Source organism: Cyanistes caeruleus, chromosome 8 (genome assembly GCF_971803275.1).
Source record: "Cyanistes caeruleus chromosome 8, bCyaCae1.hap1.1, whole genome shotgun sequence".
Lineage (NCBI taxonomy): Eukaryota > Metazoa > Chordata > Aves > Passeriformes > Paridae > Cyanistes > Cyanistes caeruleus.
The window spans coordinates 33,814,664-33,831,908 of NC_141708.1; the positions used below are offsets into that span (position 1 = coordinate 33,814,664).

At 42.1% G+C, this 17,245-nt stretch overlaps 1 long non-coding RNA gene across 1 annotated transcript in view; it reads left to right on the forward strand.

The window, feature by feature from the left end:
* LOC147651987 (uncharacterized) overlaps positions 1-17,245 on the forward strand; it is a 102,791-nt gene that overhangs the window by 38,698 nt on the left and 46,848 nt on the right. The window contains exon 3 of the long non-coding RNA XR_015290104.1: positions 420-509. This is a non-coding gene — a long non-coding RNA (uncharacterized LOC147651987). The remainder of the gene's footprint in view (positions 1-419; positions 510-17,245) is intronic.

Consider the following 17,245-nt stretch of genomic DNA (forward strand, 5'->3'; position numbering starts at 1 on the left):
CAAAGTCTTGCAGGCCTGTGTTCTCTGCATGCTGAGATGGTGGTGTTGGGGATTAGTCTTTACCTGCAGCAATTCCAGGACTACAGAGGACACTTGACTCTCAGGTTTCACAGATAATTGCTGGTGGAACTTGGTTTAAATTACTGAGAAACTGAGAGGAGAATATGTACACTGACTAAAAAATACTGTGTCTTTTAAGCTTTGGATTTCTTCTGCGCTGTCCCCTTCCATCCTGCCACAGTGAAGCCTTTTTGGCAGAGTCCTCATATTGTTCCCTTTTCCCTCCTGAGGACTGTGCCAGCCCCACTGGTGATTTTTAGTGGCACTTCTGCTCTTCCTGCCCTTTAAACTCTAGCCTACTGATAGCTTTCTGAGGTTTTTGTCCAGGCTGTATATTTGCTCTTTTTCTGTCCTAACAGAGAGTTGTTGACACTGTCCTATTGAAGAAGATGGGAAAAAGATGTCTGTGACAGAAAGAGCGAGCTGCTTTCAGATCTGTCTTCAACAAGGTAAGAATAAGAGGGAATTTCATATGCAGTCAGCAACTTTTTTTGTATTTGAAATGCATGTGTGGAGGCAGTAATTACTTTCCTCAGCGATCTTAAGAGATGCCAGAGTAGTATTGCCTGAGTTTCAAAAAGGGCAGTCTGGGACAGATTCATGACTTGGGTTTTGTGCAGAGTCCTTACATTTGTGAGAAACGTTGAATAGTTCTAAATGGATTCCAAACAGTCTAAAGTACAATTTTAGTTAATGCTGAGAAGAGCAGCAAGGATGGCACAGTGTCAGTGGAAGATGTGTTTGTGTGCTGCCATGTGCAGTTCTGTGTGCAGCATGCCCAGTGCTGCGTTCCCTGGGGACAGGCTCACCCCAGGGAGGGACACTCGTGGTCTGTCTGTGCTGGGGGGTGGCAGTGACGTAGGGGCACATGATCCCTGAAGGGATAGCATGCCGTGAGAGCACAGCTCCTCTGAAGGAATGTCTTAGAAACTGCTTCAGACATGTTTCTGCCTCTTACATACACACTTTCATTTACTAATTACTTTCAGCTTTAGTCTAAGGCTCTTTTACTTTAAAACATCTGTCCTTACACAGAGCAAAAAGATATTTTTTTCACTTAGTGCTTAGGAGAATTTTTGAATCTGATGCTGTCCATTGTCATGTTAAAATCAACAGTGTAAAGAAAAAAAGAGCTTAGTGTTGACATTACAGGCCAGAAAGTTACTACAAAGAGATATGTGCCAGAGAAGGTCTGGGATAAATAATCTGTGGCATAATTTCATATAATTTAGTCTGTTTTCTTTGTTCATGATTAACTGGTAAGTAGAAGTAATCTTGAACTTCACTGGGGGAAAAAAAAAAGTGATTTACTATTAATTATTTGTAGCAGAAGTCATGAAGATAGGTGCCTGGAAAAGCTGTCCATTGTGTTGGAAATATTAGACACATTAGACAGATGTGTCAGAATGGCTTAAGCAGATTGAGACAGCTGGTGAGGGCATAGGCTACATAACTCCTGCTCTTTGTTACTGAAAACTACGAAGGCACTGGAGAAATAATATAAATAATATGTAATATTTGTAGTGTCATGTACAGAAATACAGACAGATATTAACACAACAGGTGATTGGGCATTTCTGTGCAGCTCCAAGATTTTTACTGAGCTGATTCTATTCCTCAGTAATACTACAAGTTTTAATTAAGGATTAATTTGGGGTGCTCAGTAGTGAATAAGAATAGAGATAAATGGAAAAAATGGTAATGAAATGTGGGCTTTTTCAAAGACCAAAACCCACTTTTTACTCACTTAAGTGCCCTGCTCCACTGAAAATTTCAATTCTGGCTCTGTTCCATAACATTCTCGTGCAGTTGGTGTGAGTTTAAGTACGCCATAAGCAAGTTAAGCTGTAATTTCTTTGCTGTGCAGGGTCACAGCACAGTTCAGATTCACAGCCTGCCCTCAGTCAAACCTCCTCAGCACCTTCTCTCTGACGCCTCAGAATGCCTTAAACCTAATGATGCTTCCCAGCAGTTCTGAGAGACTTAACTTTATTAAAAGCACATGTTCATAACTCTACATGGGAACACAGTTTTCCTTTGGGGGTAGAAAGGAAAGGAAATAAATGTGGATGTGGCTTATTAGCCTCATGATGGCAATCCATTTTCTTACCTTGCTGTTTCCCCAGCAACTGTTTGTGGTTGTCCCCAAAATGTGTGCTTTAAATAACTCTGTTATTTCAATCTGAAAGACAAAGGGCTCCTGGTGCCAACCTAAGAAAAGTAGATTATCTATTACATATTATTTGCAGTAGAAATATTACCAGTTATTGATGTGCATGCCTCAAAGTGATTAATTCTGGGGGCTCTGGTATGGGTTTCTTGAGAACAAGCTGAAAGTGATCTTTCAGAGAAGGTGGTTAATTTTTCTCCTCCCAGAACTGGAACATTTTCCATACTGAGCAAAGTGGTAAAGGAGCTGCTGCACAGACTGTATGGTGTTTGGAGACTGCTAATTACGTTTCCAGTGGCTGCAGCAACCTCAGGGGTTGCTGTGTTGATGTTCTGCTGAGATTATCATCAGCATTTCAGTTCTTTGAATGCAAATTGTTTGATTATACAGCTTAAGTTTGGCAAGGCCTTTATGACACTAATGAAAGTGGTGTTTTCTTATGAAAATGTATGTCAGGACCATTGTGCTCATGAGAACTTGAGGGACCTTTGTTACCTGGAAGGGAACTTTCCTGTCTGGAGCTCCCTTTCACAGCATGTCCTTGAGGGACCTTGAGAGGCGTTGTCTCCTACTTCAGAGTGTGGGTTTGGGGCAGTTTTGTAACTTGTTAACTTTAGGACAGCATTTTCTCTGTGCAAAGGCTGCAGTAATGACTGCCAAATGAGCCTGCAGTACACGGTGGCTTTCATTACATGACCGTGGAGATGGTGGTCAGCACGGATCTGGAATATCTTCATGGAAAGAAATGTGATCTATTCAAAGACCTCTTTCCCCTGTGTCTGCCCTCCCCCCATATTTTCATTGCAGGTGAATGAAAGGCAGCTTCTACTTCAATACAAATTAAATTAGTTATTATCGTATTGATTTCAACTGGGCTAGTAGCAAGAAGCAATTATAATGAGTGGGAACTGAAAAGGTTTACTGCTGGCCATTTTAATTCACAAATGGCTTGTTTAAGAATGTCTTACATGGGAGAAGCTCCTGTGAGGCTTCAGAGGAAAGTGTGCCTGAGCAGCAGCAGTTCAGCATGTAGGCAGAAGCGATGAAGCTTGGCAAACATCCATACCTGTGTTCTGGAGGTCTGTTATATGGCACACCAGTGCAGTGTCTGTTAAAAACATCATCATTAAATTGATAGAAGAAATTACAGGAAGTGATTTGAGGAGGTGTAAGTAATAGTAATAGGAAGAAATTGATTAAAATAAACTATAGTAGACTCTTCAGGCTGGAGGGTAACTCACAGCCAATTGCTAAGGCACAGCAATTGAGTGTTCAGCCCGGTGGTTATTACACTTACTTCATGGTCATAGCCAACATTTACATGTCTTCATGCCAAGTCCAGAACAGAAAAGGAAAGAACATGGCTAAGGGTTCCTGTCGAGTGAGTGTCAGAACGTTGGTGCGTCCCATTTCAACCTGTATTCACCTTACCCTTTCTGGGAGACCTGAGGCTCACACCCTCTGCTGCCAGCTTGCCCCATTGGTCAGTCCAGCTCTATTTCTGCTGCCAGGAGCCTGGATCAAACCAAAAGAGCTGGTTTTGAGAATACTAATGAGGGTCTGGTGTCTGGCTGCAGAGGAGGAGGTGTGAGTTGCCAGTCTGGCCACAAGGAAGGCACTGTGCATTTTCGCAGCAGGGAAGGATGAGGGGAGAATTCTACAATAGCATCTCAGCAAGATCTAAGATCTCATAAGAGATGTTAGTTTTTTTATTCCAGCTCAGGATCTGACCCTGGCTCTGGAGCTGTTTCCTGATCTCAGTAGCTGTTTCATTTTAAGGACTTCATTTCTGGTTTAGATTTCTAGGAGAGATGCAGAGCTATAAAGCAATAGCAAAGGATGAGTAAGAAATGTCTAATAATAATAATAATTCATAGATATCAAGGGGTTTCTAAGTTGTGTTTGTACAAGTTACACTTGTGCAAGTGCTTCAGTCTGTTGTAGGTTCTGTTTCTGCCTGCTGCCATTGTTAACCAGAAGAAGGCCATATGAGCATGCAGTCAGAACTAGATAAAAACCCTGCCTTCCCTGTCTCTGCTCTCTGTGCTGCTCCTGGTTTTGGTACTGAAGGAAAAACAAGCTACTTGGCACAGCAGCAAAAGAGACTCCCTGCATTTGGGGATTTTGTAGAACTGCTTTGTTCTAAAGGTTTTCTTTTCAATGTGTTGAAAATTTCAATCACAAAAAGTCTGCCCGAGTTGTAAATCGTAATGCAGTCTGTTTAGATGTGTCTTGTGATTCATCTCATGTAATCAGAGGTGATGATTCAGTGAGCGCTTTTAAAATATTCATTCTCACAATCATTAGGAAGTATCTCAGGAATTCACAAAGCTGTCATTGCTCAGTTCTACTGTACTGTTTGCACACTGACAGTTTCTGGCACTTCAGCACATTATTAATGTGTGGCTTGGTTGTTCACTTAATATCACAAAATTATTTGTCATTATATAGAGGATACCTGGAAATGATACCCTCTTCCTTCTCCCTGTAATCCATGTGAACATCTAAACTTTGTGGACAGCAGAGGTGGTTTCTCTTATGAGAGAAAGAGCAGTATTTGGCACATGCTAAAGCATTCTGAAGTGATCATCAGCACTTGGCTATTTAATATTTTTTTTTAATAATATCTAACAGTTCATGTGATATAAAATTTGAAGACATATTACAGTGGCTCTGTAATGTAAACAGTTAGCAAGAAATTACAACCGAAATAAGATTTACTTCTGTTTTGGATTGAAAACTATGGTTTTGTCCTGTGGTTTGCATGGAAATCCTGTGATGTGTGGGGTACATAGCACTTTTTCATTAAATGAGAGAGTCTCTGAAAAATGTGGTGTCCACATTTGAGGCTCCTAGTCCTTGGGGTGTAAAGGGCAGGGTCTGCAGCACACCTCTCCATTCCCAGGGCAGGGCTACAACCTCCAAGGTCTCAGGAGCTGCCCAGAAGCTGTGCAGGGTGAGCAGGATCAGTGTGGAGCTGCTTGGGCACCCCAGAGTGAGTGGCAGGAGCGGGGTTCAGGGAGCACCTGGGACTCAGGGATGGCTTTAACCCTCCTTAGGAAGTGCTGTAGTTCAGGCCACAAAGGGAAACGGGGCTGAGAATCTCCGAGCACAGAGATGGGTAAACAAAATTGCCTTCCTCACACTTCTAAAAGAATAGAACAATGCAGATGATGTAGAATTAGTTAGCATGGAACTCCCTTTTATATATCTTTGTGAGTCATAGCAGGGCTGAAAACTGACATTTGCAGTTCCTTTCTCTGGGGGAAAATTATGTCAAGGTACCTGCTATGGGAAGCTTGAACCATTAAGCTGAAAACTAGTTTGGAATAGGGAAAGGTCCCTTCATACTTTGATGGAAGCGAAAGAAAATATCTATATAAGTTGTGTTTGGCTGGGGTCAAAGCCTGAGATGATGCTGGATTCCTCTCAGCTTGTTAGGAAAAAACCAATGGGGTGGTCAGTGCCTTGCTCCATGGGCCACTGTTGCATAAACCCCCAGACCTCTGTCAGCTGTAAAATGAGTGGGAACTGCTCAGTGCTCAGGGTGTTGAGACTCCTGAGCTTGGGTGAGAGCAGACCTGTCCAGGGAGATTTTAATGCACCTGCAAAGCCTTTAAAGGGGGTGGCAGCATTTGAACTTAGACACCCCAAAGGCATGAGGCTGCTTCTTTGGATTTGAGAGAAGGGGAAGAGACAGTTTTGATCAGAGAAACCCTTAAATCCTTTCAAAATCCTTATGGGGATCTGGCCCATTCTCCTGTAGTTTTATTATGTGCTTGATGGCTGTGAAATATTGGAAGGAGATTGGATGTGATGATACAATGAAGGGTCCATATGTAGCATTACCATCTTCCTTACGAGTGTGGTTGCTGCTGTAATTACCTGTGCTCCATGCTGAGCATGGCAGGAGTGAGATGGGTACACATACCTTTTTGATTGTATCATCTATTTTTGTTCAAACATTATCTTACTTAACCATTTCAGTGTAATTAGATGCTCTACACAGTGAGATGGATGGTGGAATTTTTCTGCTTGGTTCTCCTAAGGTGCAGAAGGAGCCCTTGTTGTGAGCTCTGTAGCTCAGCTGCTCGTGTGTTCAGTACATTATCTATAGCAACATGGAATGCCCTGTAGCTCTGGCAGGAGCCTGAGGGTGTGGCAGATACAGAAAGGGCGAGAGGCACCTAAAGAGATCATAAGCTGTTTAAATCCTAAATACTTTGGGAATTTTTGGGGTTAAAATTTCAAATGGGATAGGTTAGATTCAAACAGAAAAGAGCTATGATAGAAAAAGCCTGCAGCTACCACAGACAACATTGGAATAACTAGTCCGTTTTATACCAACCCTTAAAGAGCATAAATAGGTACAGGTAATTGTGAATTCTTTACAATCATATTCTAGGTGTTGCTAGCACCACATATTTGGAATCTGGAAGGTCAGTTAGTGTATTTGTAAGACCATACAGTGATCTTAAAAAAATGATATTACAGCATATTAATGTTAGAGTGGCTCTTAGTTACATTTCACACAAAGTGTATAAGCAGGGCTCTGTTAGGCACTATGACAAGCACAAGCCAGTAGCTGAAAGTTGTGTCATTCCTTTCATGTATTAAAAACCTGAACAGAGACTGTGGTTTCTCTGCTGGCCTTGGCATCCAGGTTTTGCCACGGAAATGAAAAACCTGGCTGTTCCACAGTTATGTGTGACTGCCCTGTGACTGCCCCAGTCCTGCCCATGTGCCCTCCATTGCCATGTTTAAAATGGTTTGGACTCAGATTCTGCTGAATGTATGTGTTGCTATCTGCAAAATGTTGGTTGTGGTTTTCTCAGTTTTCTGAAAAAGAGGAAGATCTAAATAAGTTCTGAAATGAATACAAAACAGTTTAGGAGTGTTGTGTTTTCAGCTGAAAATTTTCATGTGTCACAAGTTCATAGGTAGTGCCGTATTTTGTTTTGTTTTGAAGGCTGTTCATGGTAGGATGACATTTCCTTTGTCTCAAAACAGAAATCTGTTGTTTTCTGTATACTGTCCTTGCTTTTCAGAGGGTCAGTTTGTCAATGATACGCTGCATTTTTGCAGCTCTGTACAGCTTTAATACTCCTGCCATCCACTGCCATTTCCAGCACAACTGAGTAGGACTGCACATGAGGCTTTACACATGTTTGTACCTCTGTTCTGCTGGTGTTGAGCACTCTGCCCTCAGGACTGCTCTGCTGTGCCCCTGCAAGGCGTGCAGGAGAGCAGAAGGAAGGCTCTCTGGGGCTGCTGGATAAAGGAGAACCAAGAGGCAGACGTGGCTCCAGGTGTCCCGTACATCAGCTGTGTGCTCCAGGGCGGTGACAGTGGATTCAAATGGCAGTGTTGGGTGGTACTGTGCCAGCTGGCCCACGTCACACCTTCTGCAGGAAGCCTGGAGCCCCTGCCCAAGCAGGGATCTTCTGCAAGTGCCAGGTCCTGTTAGCATTTCTACATCTGCACTGCTGGAAATGGCAGAGAAACCAAAGACCTTGTGACTGCTAAACACTGCTTGCTTCCTAAGGGCTCTTGAAAATGTGTCTTAAAAAGTCTTGAGATGTGAGAGTCCTTGATAGTCTTAGGAGTGCTGCTAACTCTTCCCCACTTGTTGAAAATGTAAAAACTCCAGCTGCTGCAGGCAGTCTAGAAAAAGCTGCCAGAAACACACGCTGGCTGAGAGCTGGTATGTAATCTGGTTTAGAGTTGTTCAGAAGTTCTGGTAAACATCAGTAACCCATTCTCAGCGATCAGTCTTGGCTGGGTCACTTTCAGCTTTGTTGGCCGTGGTCTTTACACTGTTAGAGGTTCCTCTTTCTTGGAAAACAAATCTTTTACTTCTTCAGAACAAAATCTCCCTAATTTTTGAGGCTGCAGATGCCTTATCCCCGGGAACAAAACTGACAACAAACCTATGTAGACATTGTAAAGTCATGGCGCTTTTATTAAAGACCAGGGCAAAAGAAAAGCAGCTCACATCACTTTTTTCTACCACACCTGGCAGTGGCTTGGCATGCAGTTTGTACTGAGTGTGCTTTTGGGAAGGGTAGGCATGCAGGATTCATCCTCCTCTTGTAAAGAAGTGGTAGCAGTTCTAGGGCTTCATACGGGGGAGGTGGTATCTGACTCATGGAAAAGATGTGTGAGGAACTCCTGGGCTCAGAGATGGGGAGGTTTGTGTTCTGCTCAGCATTTTGTCACTTGCTGTACGGCTGTATTAAGGGTTTATTAAGTGTCTTAGTTTGATGTCATACACACCATCCTCCTAATAGATGTTTGGATTTGGAGCAGTATCTCTGGGGTGGACAATAAGTATGCATAACCACCCCATCATATCTATGTAAATGATTAATCACAAGATAAATAGCATCAATAGTTTAAAGAAAAAGGAGTATGTAACTTATAAAGACAGTTCTCCTTCTACAAGTGATTATGGAGAGGCATAATACAGAATGAAAACTCTTCTTATTTCTGAGTGCGATGTGGTTAAACAGCCCCTTCTGTGATGACTGGATTTTCAGACTGATTCAGGGTCTGATGGAACCTCATCTACACACACTTTCATTTCCCCTCTGTATCAGCAACAGTGAGGGGAGGCGTTTTTGAGGAAAGTACTTGGGACCAAAGGATCTTAAAGAGCGGACAGATGTTACCTTTGCCATCACAGACATTTTCTTTATTGCCCGGAATTAGCTGAATGTGAGCTGGCTGTTCAGCCTCTGGAGAACCCCGGTGACTCCAGGGTAAGCAGCTTGGGCACAGCAGTTGGACCCTACAGTGAATTTCTGGGCACAGCCATGGGAATATCACCAGCTTTATCCCTTTGCTTTGCTTCTACATGCATGACTGTGAGAGTGAGAAAATCAGAGTAAATGAAAGCAATCTGAATAACCACACCAGCAAAACTTCCCTTTATTTAACACACTATGCTTCCACTGTATTTATCAATCCTGTTTTACTCTTCACCTCTTACTAAACCTAAATTGAAAGATCAGAGATAAAAAACACAAAGAGAGGGAAGGATCAAGTTTTATCTCACTGAAAGGAATGGCAGAGGTCCCATTGACTTCAATGGCTGCATCTCCTTTTGTGCTTTCCTTTGATTGAGAAGTGTGCTTTTGAAGCACATCATCGGCACTTACTGTGCTTTGGCTCACATCCTGAAGTGTTTGTGGAGACAAACTGAGTTCCTTTGAATTAGACTGAGCCTCGAGGCTGCACTCCAGAAGTACCTCACGAACTCAAAGGAGCTGGCAGCCCGTGGGAGGAGAGTAGGGCTAACCTAAGTGAAGGTGCTCTCTAATGGATGTAATGTTGGACATTAAGTTGTGGGTGTTGCTGTTTCATTTTGTGAGGCTGCTGCTGCTTGGCCACAGGATTGGCAAATACAGAGAGTGATGCTGTCTGTCCTGCCATGGTCACCAGAACTGATGCCTTGAGAAAACTGACCTAGAACAGAGGCTGGACAGAGTTCAGAGTAAAGCAGGGATTTATTGAAAGGCCTTAAAGGACACATCTGGGGCAGTGCAAGGGCCCAAGATGGACCTAAAAATGGTCACCAAAAATGGTCCACTGGTCGTGAGGAATCACATTTTTATAAGTTTGGGTCCATCTGCACGTTGGGGTTAATTGTCCAATCACTATTCCAGGCTATGAAGTCCCATCCTTGTTTTCTCTCTTCAGCCCACTGCTGTCAGTGCTTTTGTGCCTGAAACTTGTAACCATTGTCCTTGGTATGGAGCTAGAAAAGGAATCGTTCTGTCTGTCTACTCTGTGAAGAGAGCTCACTAACACTTAACATGGAACTCAAAACTACACACCTAGGCAGCGCAGAATATGAAAAGTATGAAAGCTAAACCTGAAGGCAACAACATGAGCAGTGAACCCAGCATTGCTCTGGGTGGTCTTTGTTTAAAAGGCACTGTACTTCTTGGAGTGGTAATAGCTTCCTTTGAATGTGTTGACTGATGTGATGGCTTACAGAAATGAGGAGTGTTTCAGTTGAGATGCAATTTGAAATCAAAAATATGAGAAGAAAAGAGATATTTGAAATGAATTTGAAGCTATGATTCATCCTCTGCATTTAAAAATGGGTTTTCTTGTACAAAATTGTTGTTACAAAGGTACTGTCAATGTGCTTGACTGATCTAAAGCATACATGTCTTGAAGAAGATGACACTCTTAGGATGCATATCTGCAGAACCAACTTATCATCGTGAATTAAATACTGTGTTCAGAGTGAAATAGCTGGGCAGTATTTGCATTCTTTCTAGTACTGTAATAGTGCCTTGTGAAGTGTCAATGTTTAGTCTTTGATTGGTTTTTTAAAGGAAAATTTGGAAGGAAAAATTGGAAAACTCTTTTGTGGGAGGGAACAGGAACATATACCCAGTATGTGAGTTTGTGCATTATTTTAACTCTGTGTGGTCTTCCAGCACATCTTTTTAATTGTGACGACTTTAAAATATAGTATTAGTGATCTGAATCAATTAGAGCTAATGTAAAAATCAAGGGCATAAAAAGACATTGTCACATAGCATGTGTTTGCTCATTAGATATGACAGTAACTCTGCAGGGGAAATTAATATTGATATGTATATTGGAACAGAAATATGCTGGAGAGGATGAGAAGCTGAGCACTACTCTGCCACCATTAATAGCAGCAAAATAATTAATATTGACTACAACTTCTCATATGCTAAGGGTTTTCTGTCGGTTCCTACCATTTCATTTCCCTGAGACAAATGGTGATTCCGGTAACCCTGCTGCGTTCCAGACAAGGATTACTCCATAATTGGGTCCGTTTTCCTAGCTACCCTTATACTAAAATGTTTTTGTGAGAACTGGGAGAGTGTGCTACAGCCTACCCATGTTTTGTGGTGTATGTGAAAGCAGAAGCAGTCAGTGTACATATTAAGCTTGACACAAACGTCTCCATTTAGTTATCTCTCTGTCTTTGCAGGGTAATCAGATCTGTGTCACTACTGCTGCTGTGTTCTCTCTGGTAGCAAGCCAGCAGCTCTTGTGTATTTGGGGTAAGGCAGCAGGCTTTTGGGCCAAACATGCACATTTTTGTTGCTTAACTTTCAACTGGGGGATTTAGAGCTGTATCAAGATGTATATTTAAGTTGTATTTCAGAAGTATTTGCAAATGTTTTGACTAGCAGACTTTTGTCTTACATCACTGCAGTTGGGTAAAGCTCTAGTATATTTTATTTAATATGTAGAAAAATTGTTCAATAGTTAAATAGTTAAGAACATGAAGCACATTGTAAATCAGTGATGTGCTGCTAATCTTGCGTGGTTGCTGCCTATAAGAAGTGCCTCATCTCTACTGGGATTCTAAAATGGGACACAACGTGCTGATATGGTTTCCTATCGTTCTCCTCAGTTTCTTTGCTTTGTTCCTACTTTGTCTTTCTGAAATATGCATCAGATATAAGGAACTCCCACTACAAAAGTTCCCATAGTAACATCCCTGAGGAACTGGGAACAAACTGCATGCCAGCAGCAGGCTCCTGGTTTAGACACAGCTGTGGTGCCAAGTGCCTTTGGTGGCTCAGGCTCTGGCAGCTGGGGATTTCTGTCCCCCTGGCAGCTCTCCCAGAACAGCCCTTCCATGTGTGCTGTCTCTGGCACAGGGGCCTGGTGCTGTAGCTACACTGTAGTCACTGCTAGGAATTAAAACCTGAGCACTGCATGAGGGCTGCAGGATCTGATGTGCCTTGAAGCCAGAATGACTTTCTTGGTATGTGTGTGTTCATTTTTATAACATCCCTGAGTACCACAGGAGAGCTGGCTCCACTGCTCTGCAAAAAAAGTACTATTTTAGTAGTGAATTCTGACCTTTCTCCCATGTCAGATGATGGCCTGTGACCCAAAGGAGCAGGGCAGCTAATCAGACTCTTAATAACAAAACCGTGTGTTGTGGCTGCACTTCACCAGGTTTCTTACTTGTCATAACTTAGCCAGGGGAATGATAATGGAGTATTTCCTTTGGGAGCAAAAGGATATAGATTGTTGAGCTGGCTCAAAATGCATTTCACAGAAATAGCAGCAGTGCCAAAAAGGGAGCTCTAGTAGAGAAAAATGTGTGCCTATGAACATGGAAGTGAGTGTGAACAGTCTGGTCATCTTCAAAAATCTGCTGCATGTGGAGTGTGTGAGCTTTGGGAGAGCTGCAAGGATTTCTGTTTCTTGTTCTGTTGAGTGCAGGTGTAAAGACCAGACCTACATAGCACTGCCCAAAGTTAGTTCAAAGCCAGTGATGTGCACTCTGCTTAGGTACTTGTGACTACTCCTTTTCTAGTGTTCAAACCTCTCCAAATAAGCCTGGAATTAACAGATTACTAGAAAGTACGTTTTTGAGACAACTTCAATTTGGAAACAAGTACTGGTATAGAGGTACTGAGCTGGAAGTAAAGAAAACAGTTTCATTAATGGTGAAAACATGATGCAATTGCCACCTTTGTTAATGAATGAATGAAATAAACCTTCCATGCAGAAGATGAGGTATAAATCATTTTGGATAATGGTCCTCAAATGAACACAGGAGTCTGGAACATTTAATGGAGGTGGTAAAAATTAAGGAGGCATTATATGTGATGCATATCAATCCATCAGCATTGTGATAGAACTGTGCTCATTTGACAGCCACCTTTCTGACTGGCTTGAGTGCATCAAGAAAACACAGTGATTAGGAGCCCTACAGCAGAATATATGTCTGTGCTCTATGAACATTATACCAGTTACCCAGTTTATGCTGGAAATTTAATTACAGAAAGGTGGACTTCCAGGAAACAATGTATACGCAAATCTCTTCAGCAAGAGAAAGGAATTTGGTTTGCTTGCTGTGCTGAGATTTTTCAGATGTTACAAGCTGGGAAATGCAAATTGAGCTTTGTTTTTCATTCCAATACGTGATTATTGATTAATAGAATTGTCTTTATAGGCATACTGTATATTTTATTACTGAGGTGTGGGAGCATTTACTGCGTTTTGCAGCCCAAATATCGTAGACACTTAGTTTTAGAATGAGTGTGCAAACCCAGATGGAGATGTGGTCATACTGGGTTTGTTGTACAGCACCCTAACCACTTTCTTTAGGACTGAAAAAGGGCTCATGATTTGATAATCCTGTGGTAACCAGGGCTCTTCATGTCAGAGGAAATGGAGGCAGGTGGAAACGTGCAGAGCAGTCACTGAGGTGTGATCATTAGGGGCTGCAGCACAAAGGCAGACAAATCCTACTGTGTGACCCAGCTGATGAGCAGGAGCTGCACAACAGCCAGAGGATAACAGTGAGCAAACAAAGACTCAGCTGTCAAGGTGAGCAGTGTGCTCTTCAGAGCAGCCCAGCAGTGCCAGCAGCCAGGGGGACATCACAGCACTCATACACAGGGTTAGGAATATTGATAGGAACTGGAATAATGGGGTTAGGAAATCTCCTGTTTCAGAGGAACTTCACGTTAAATCTCGTGGACCTCATGCAGTCATTATGTGCAAAAAATCTCTTAGATAAATATCAAAGTCTAGGTAAGTCTGCTTCCACTTCTGAGAGTGGAGGACTGTACAAACAGACACTAGTGCGTTCCTTTGCAGCCTGGCGCTCTATTTCTGCATCCTCGGGGAATGGGGATTTCAAATGGACAAAACATTGTTGGGTCTGTCTGGCAGAGTTTGGTTTATTTCCCATAATTTTATTAGTTTCAGTAAAATACAAAAGAAAGATGGTATTATGCCAGAATAAATGTGTGAGCATAAAGACCAGCTGTTATACTCTAACTTGAAAAATCCTTTTAAAAGAAGAAAGGGAAGTAGCAAACCAAGTATTTACAGGGTAGATCCAAGGAAGCAATACCGTCACAGTTCCAAGAGTGCTTGGCACAGGTAGCCCTTCAACTGGGAATTATTTATGACGTACACAAGTACTCTTGGCTGTGTGCAAAGTGTGAATGCCTGCTCAGTAGTGCAGTGCTGAAGGAAGGACTGTTTTGGGCATGCTGTACCCCCCAAATTCTCTGGTTACTGCCTGGAGCCCCTTGGATCAGAATGTAGGTCAGAGCAGCCAAAGGTTGTTTCCAGTTGTCACGTGGCCCAAAGAGGCTTTCAGGCTGCTCTGGAATTTATGGATCCGTGATTGCTTTCAGCTCAGTTTCAGTCAAGCACCGCTCTCAGCAAATAAAGCACCTACAACATAATAACTTGTAATGACATTCTGCTGGGGGATTTACCTCAGCTCGCACTTACTCAGCTTGAGAAATGAGTACTGGCTATGTTTATGTGACATGCTTTGTAAAAGGAAATCTTTGATGAGGAATTATCAGAGTATAAGTAGACTGCTGCTGTGCTGAAGACAGTTCTGGATACTGCTCTCTAGCAGTGTACCACCATGAAGTGTAAACTGGAGTGTTTTTTCTCTGAAGGTGCGTGGCCAACAGAAGCTGTGCTTTCAGAAGCGTGCCAAAAGCACCCTGTAAAGCTGGGCCTTGCAAGTGCTTGGCCTCTTGGCTGATGCTCTTGAGCTAAACATTAATGCTCTTCAAGGTGACAGGAATAAAAGCAGCCCAACATGGGCTGTTCTGAAGGGCTCTTGGCCTCCACACAAAGCTTCTGAAGCTGGGGAGAGGCCTTCAGAGGAGTGTCTGTGAGCTGGGAGCTCTGATCCAGCCCCACTTCTCCCCAGGACTGCAATCTCAGAAACCTGGAGCCTCACACAGCTCTGGCAGACACGCTTTCTCCTCCTTGCAGCCGTGCTGCACAAAACCAGAGCTGCACAAGGAGCTTAGACACCTAATTAAGAGTTTCTTCTTCATGCCTTCACCTTCAGAGTGAGCTTTGCTGCTTTTCTTTCCCCTTTGGCCCACGTGTCATTTTAAAAATACTTTTTAAGGTTTCCCAGTGAGTTTTAAGGACATTTCCTCCTGTAAGGATTAATTTCTTGTCTTCATCTGTCAGTTTAAATAGATAAGACTTTTAAATTTACAATATTGCCTTTTTTTTTTTTTTAATATGTAAGATACTGTGTGTTGTGAAGGAGGAAACTGCAGGTTTTAGTTTACAGAATCTCAGAATGTGCTGAGTTGGAAGGGGCCCACAAGGATCATCGAATCCAGCTCCTATTACTTAGTATCTGTTTAATTTCCTGGTAATCACTAGAGATAATTTTGATGGATCATAGCCTATTTATTTTTTACGCTTTTTCCTGTGTTGGAGTTAGAAATACATTATTTTGCCTTTTGCACTGTTATTGTGGAGTTCTCAACTGGATTCTCTTGACTGGATTTTTGAATAGAGAGCATTGTCTCTTGATGAAAATAGACTGAATTGTGTTCTAAAACGCTATCATCACTTCCTAGGCAGTAGGTAAAATAATGATGTGAAATTAATTTGTCAGAGCCTTATTGCAAAACTGGTGCAAACGTGAACAAATGTGAAATGAGGACCTGCTGTGCTCACAGGATGTGTGAACTCTGCAAAGGGCAGACTCTGGGAGCTGGTTCAGAAATCTAAACACTCTGTGAGTGAGTCAGTGTGTTTAAAATAATTCCAGGGAAAGGCGTAAAACTCTAAAATAAAGCCAGCCCACCAGCACAACAATAAACAAACAAACCCCCACAAAAATAACAGCAAAAACAAGCAGCCAAACAAAACCCAGCAAGTCAGTGAGGGTTTGCATGATCCACTGTCAGATCTTTCTAGAGGAAAGATTTGGAAGCATTCACATAGATTGTGAAACGATAATCATGAAAATCGTGATAATCTCATGAAAGCTACTCTGACCTGTGCTTTTCAAAGGGAGCCTCAGATCTGTGTGATCTTACCTGCTTATGGAGTGCATGCTGTGCTTAGACATTGAGCTCCTGGGAAGCATCACTCAAATTGGGACTACTCAACGTTTGTGCAGTCCAGAAAACACCCTAATCATACCCAGCAAAGCTTGCAGCTTCTGTTTCTGCAGTGAATTCCACAAGAATGATATATAATGTTACTTACTGCTTGGGAAGCTAACATTCTTCTTGGTAAGGGGGGAATCAAACAGGTTACTTTGGTAACCTTAGAGGTAGAAGGTGTCTCAGAGAAAAATACTTCAGAAAGGAAAGCAAAACAAGACCGTGGTTTTCAAACTGTCTGATAGTTTGGGAGTGGTAATCTGGATTTGATGAGGTTTTTTGGATTCGTTACTGGAAGAAGGGAAAGTTGTTCTGAGGATGGGGTACTGCCAAAAAAGGTCTTGGGAAACCCAGAGACATGTAGAGTGTGACTCTTGGGGTGTATTGGGATAAAACAAAACAGTCATAGACCATTAAACAATTCTTTATTTAATAATGATGGATTGCAGATAGTGAATTTTATGTGGAAAGTGGGAAAGACATTGTTGTTCTTCTGTGTTATGTTATGATATTATCCTGAAAATTAACAATGCTTGTTTGGTATCACAGGCTCCATTTGGGGGTTGGCAAGGCAAAATCCCAGTTTTAAGAATTTTGCTTGTAAATAGGGTTTTGAGATATTGCAGTGCTGAGGAGCAGAGATGCCAGGGTCCCCTTTAATGCTGGTAGGGAAGAAAGGTATGAGGAGCACTTCAGACACCATTGCACATGACTTAGGAGGAAATAGCTGTGTCTGATTACTTAGGGTTGGAAAGGAATTATGTTAACTTGAAAATACTGTTAATGACAAATTACATTTGAGTTTCTGACATTAAAGATAACGGAGTTGGAGAAATTTAAGTGACTGTAGAAGGAACTTTAGAAGGGCTAAATAATGATATTCAAATGCCTGTAAAAGGAAGGGGATGGCTTTTTTTTTTTCCACTTGTTTGCAAAATGATACTTGCATATTGAAACAGGTATTACTTTGGTATTACATTTGTCATTACTTACCCCTAATAATTCCTATTAGATTTAGGTTGGTTTTCAATGAGTGTGGCACTCTCAGATCTTCATAGCTGCCTCTTCAGATTAGCTGAAAGGTTGGAGTATCCCCAGATAACTA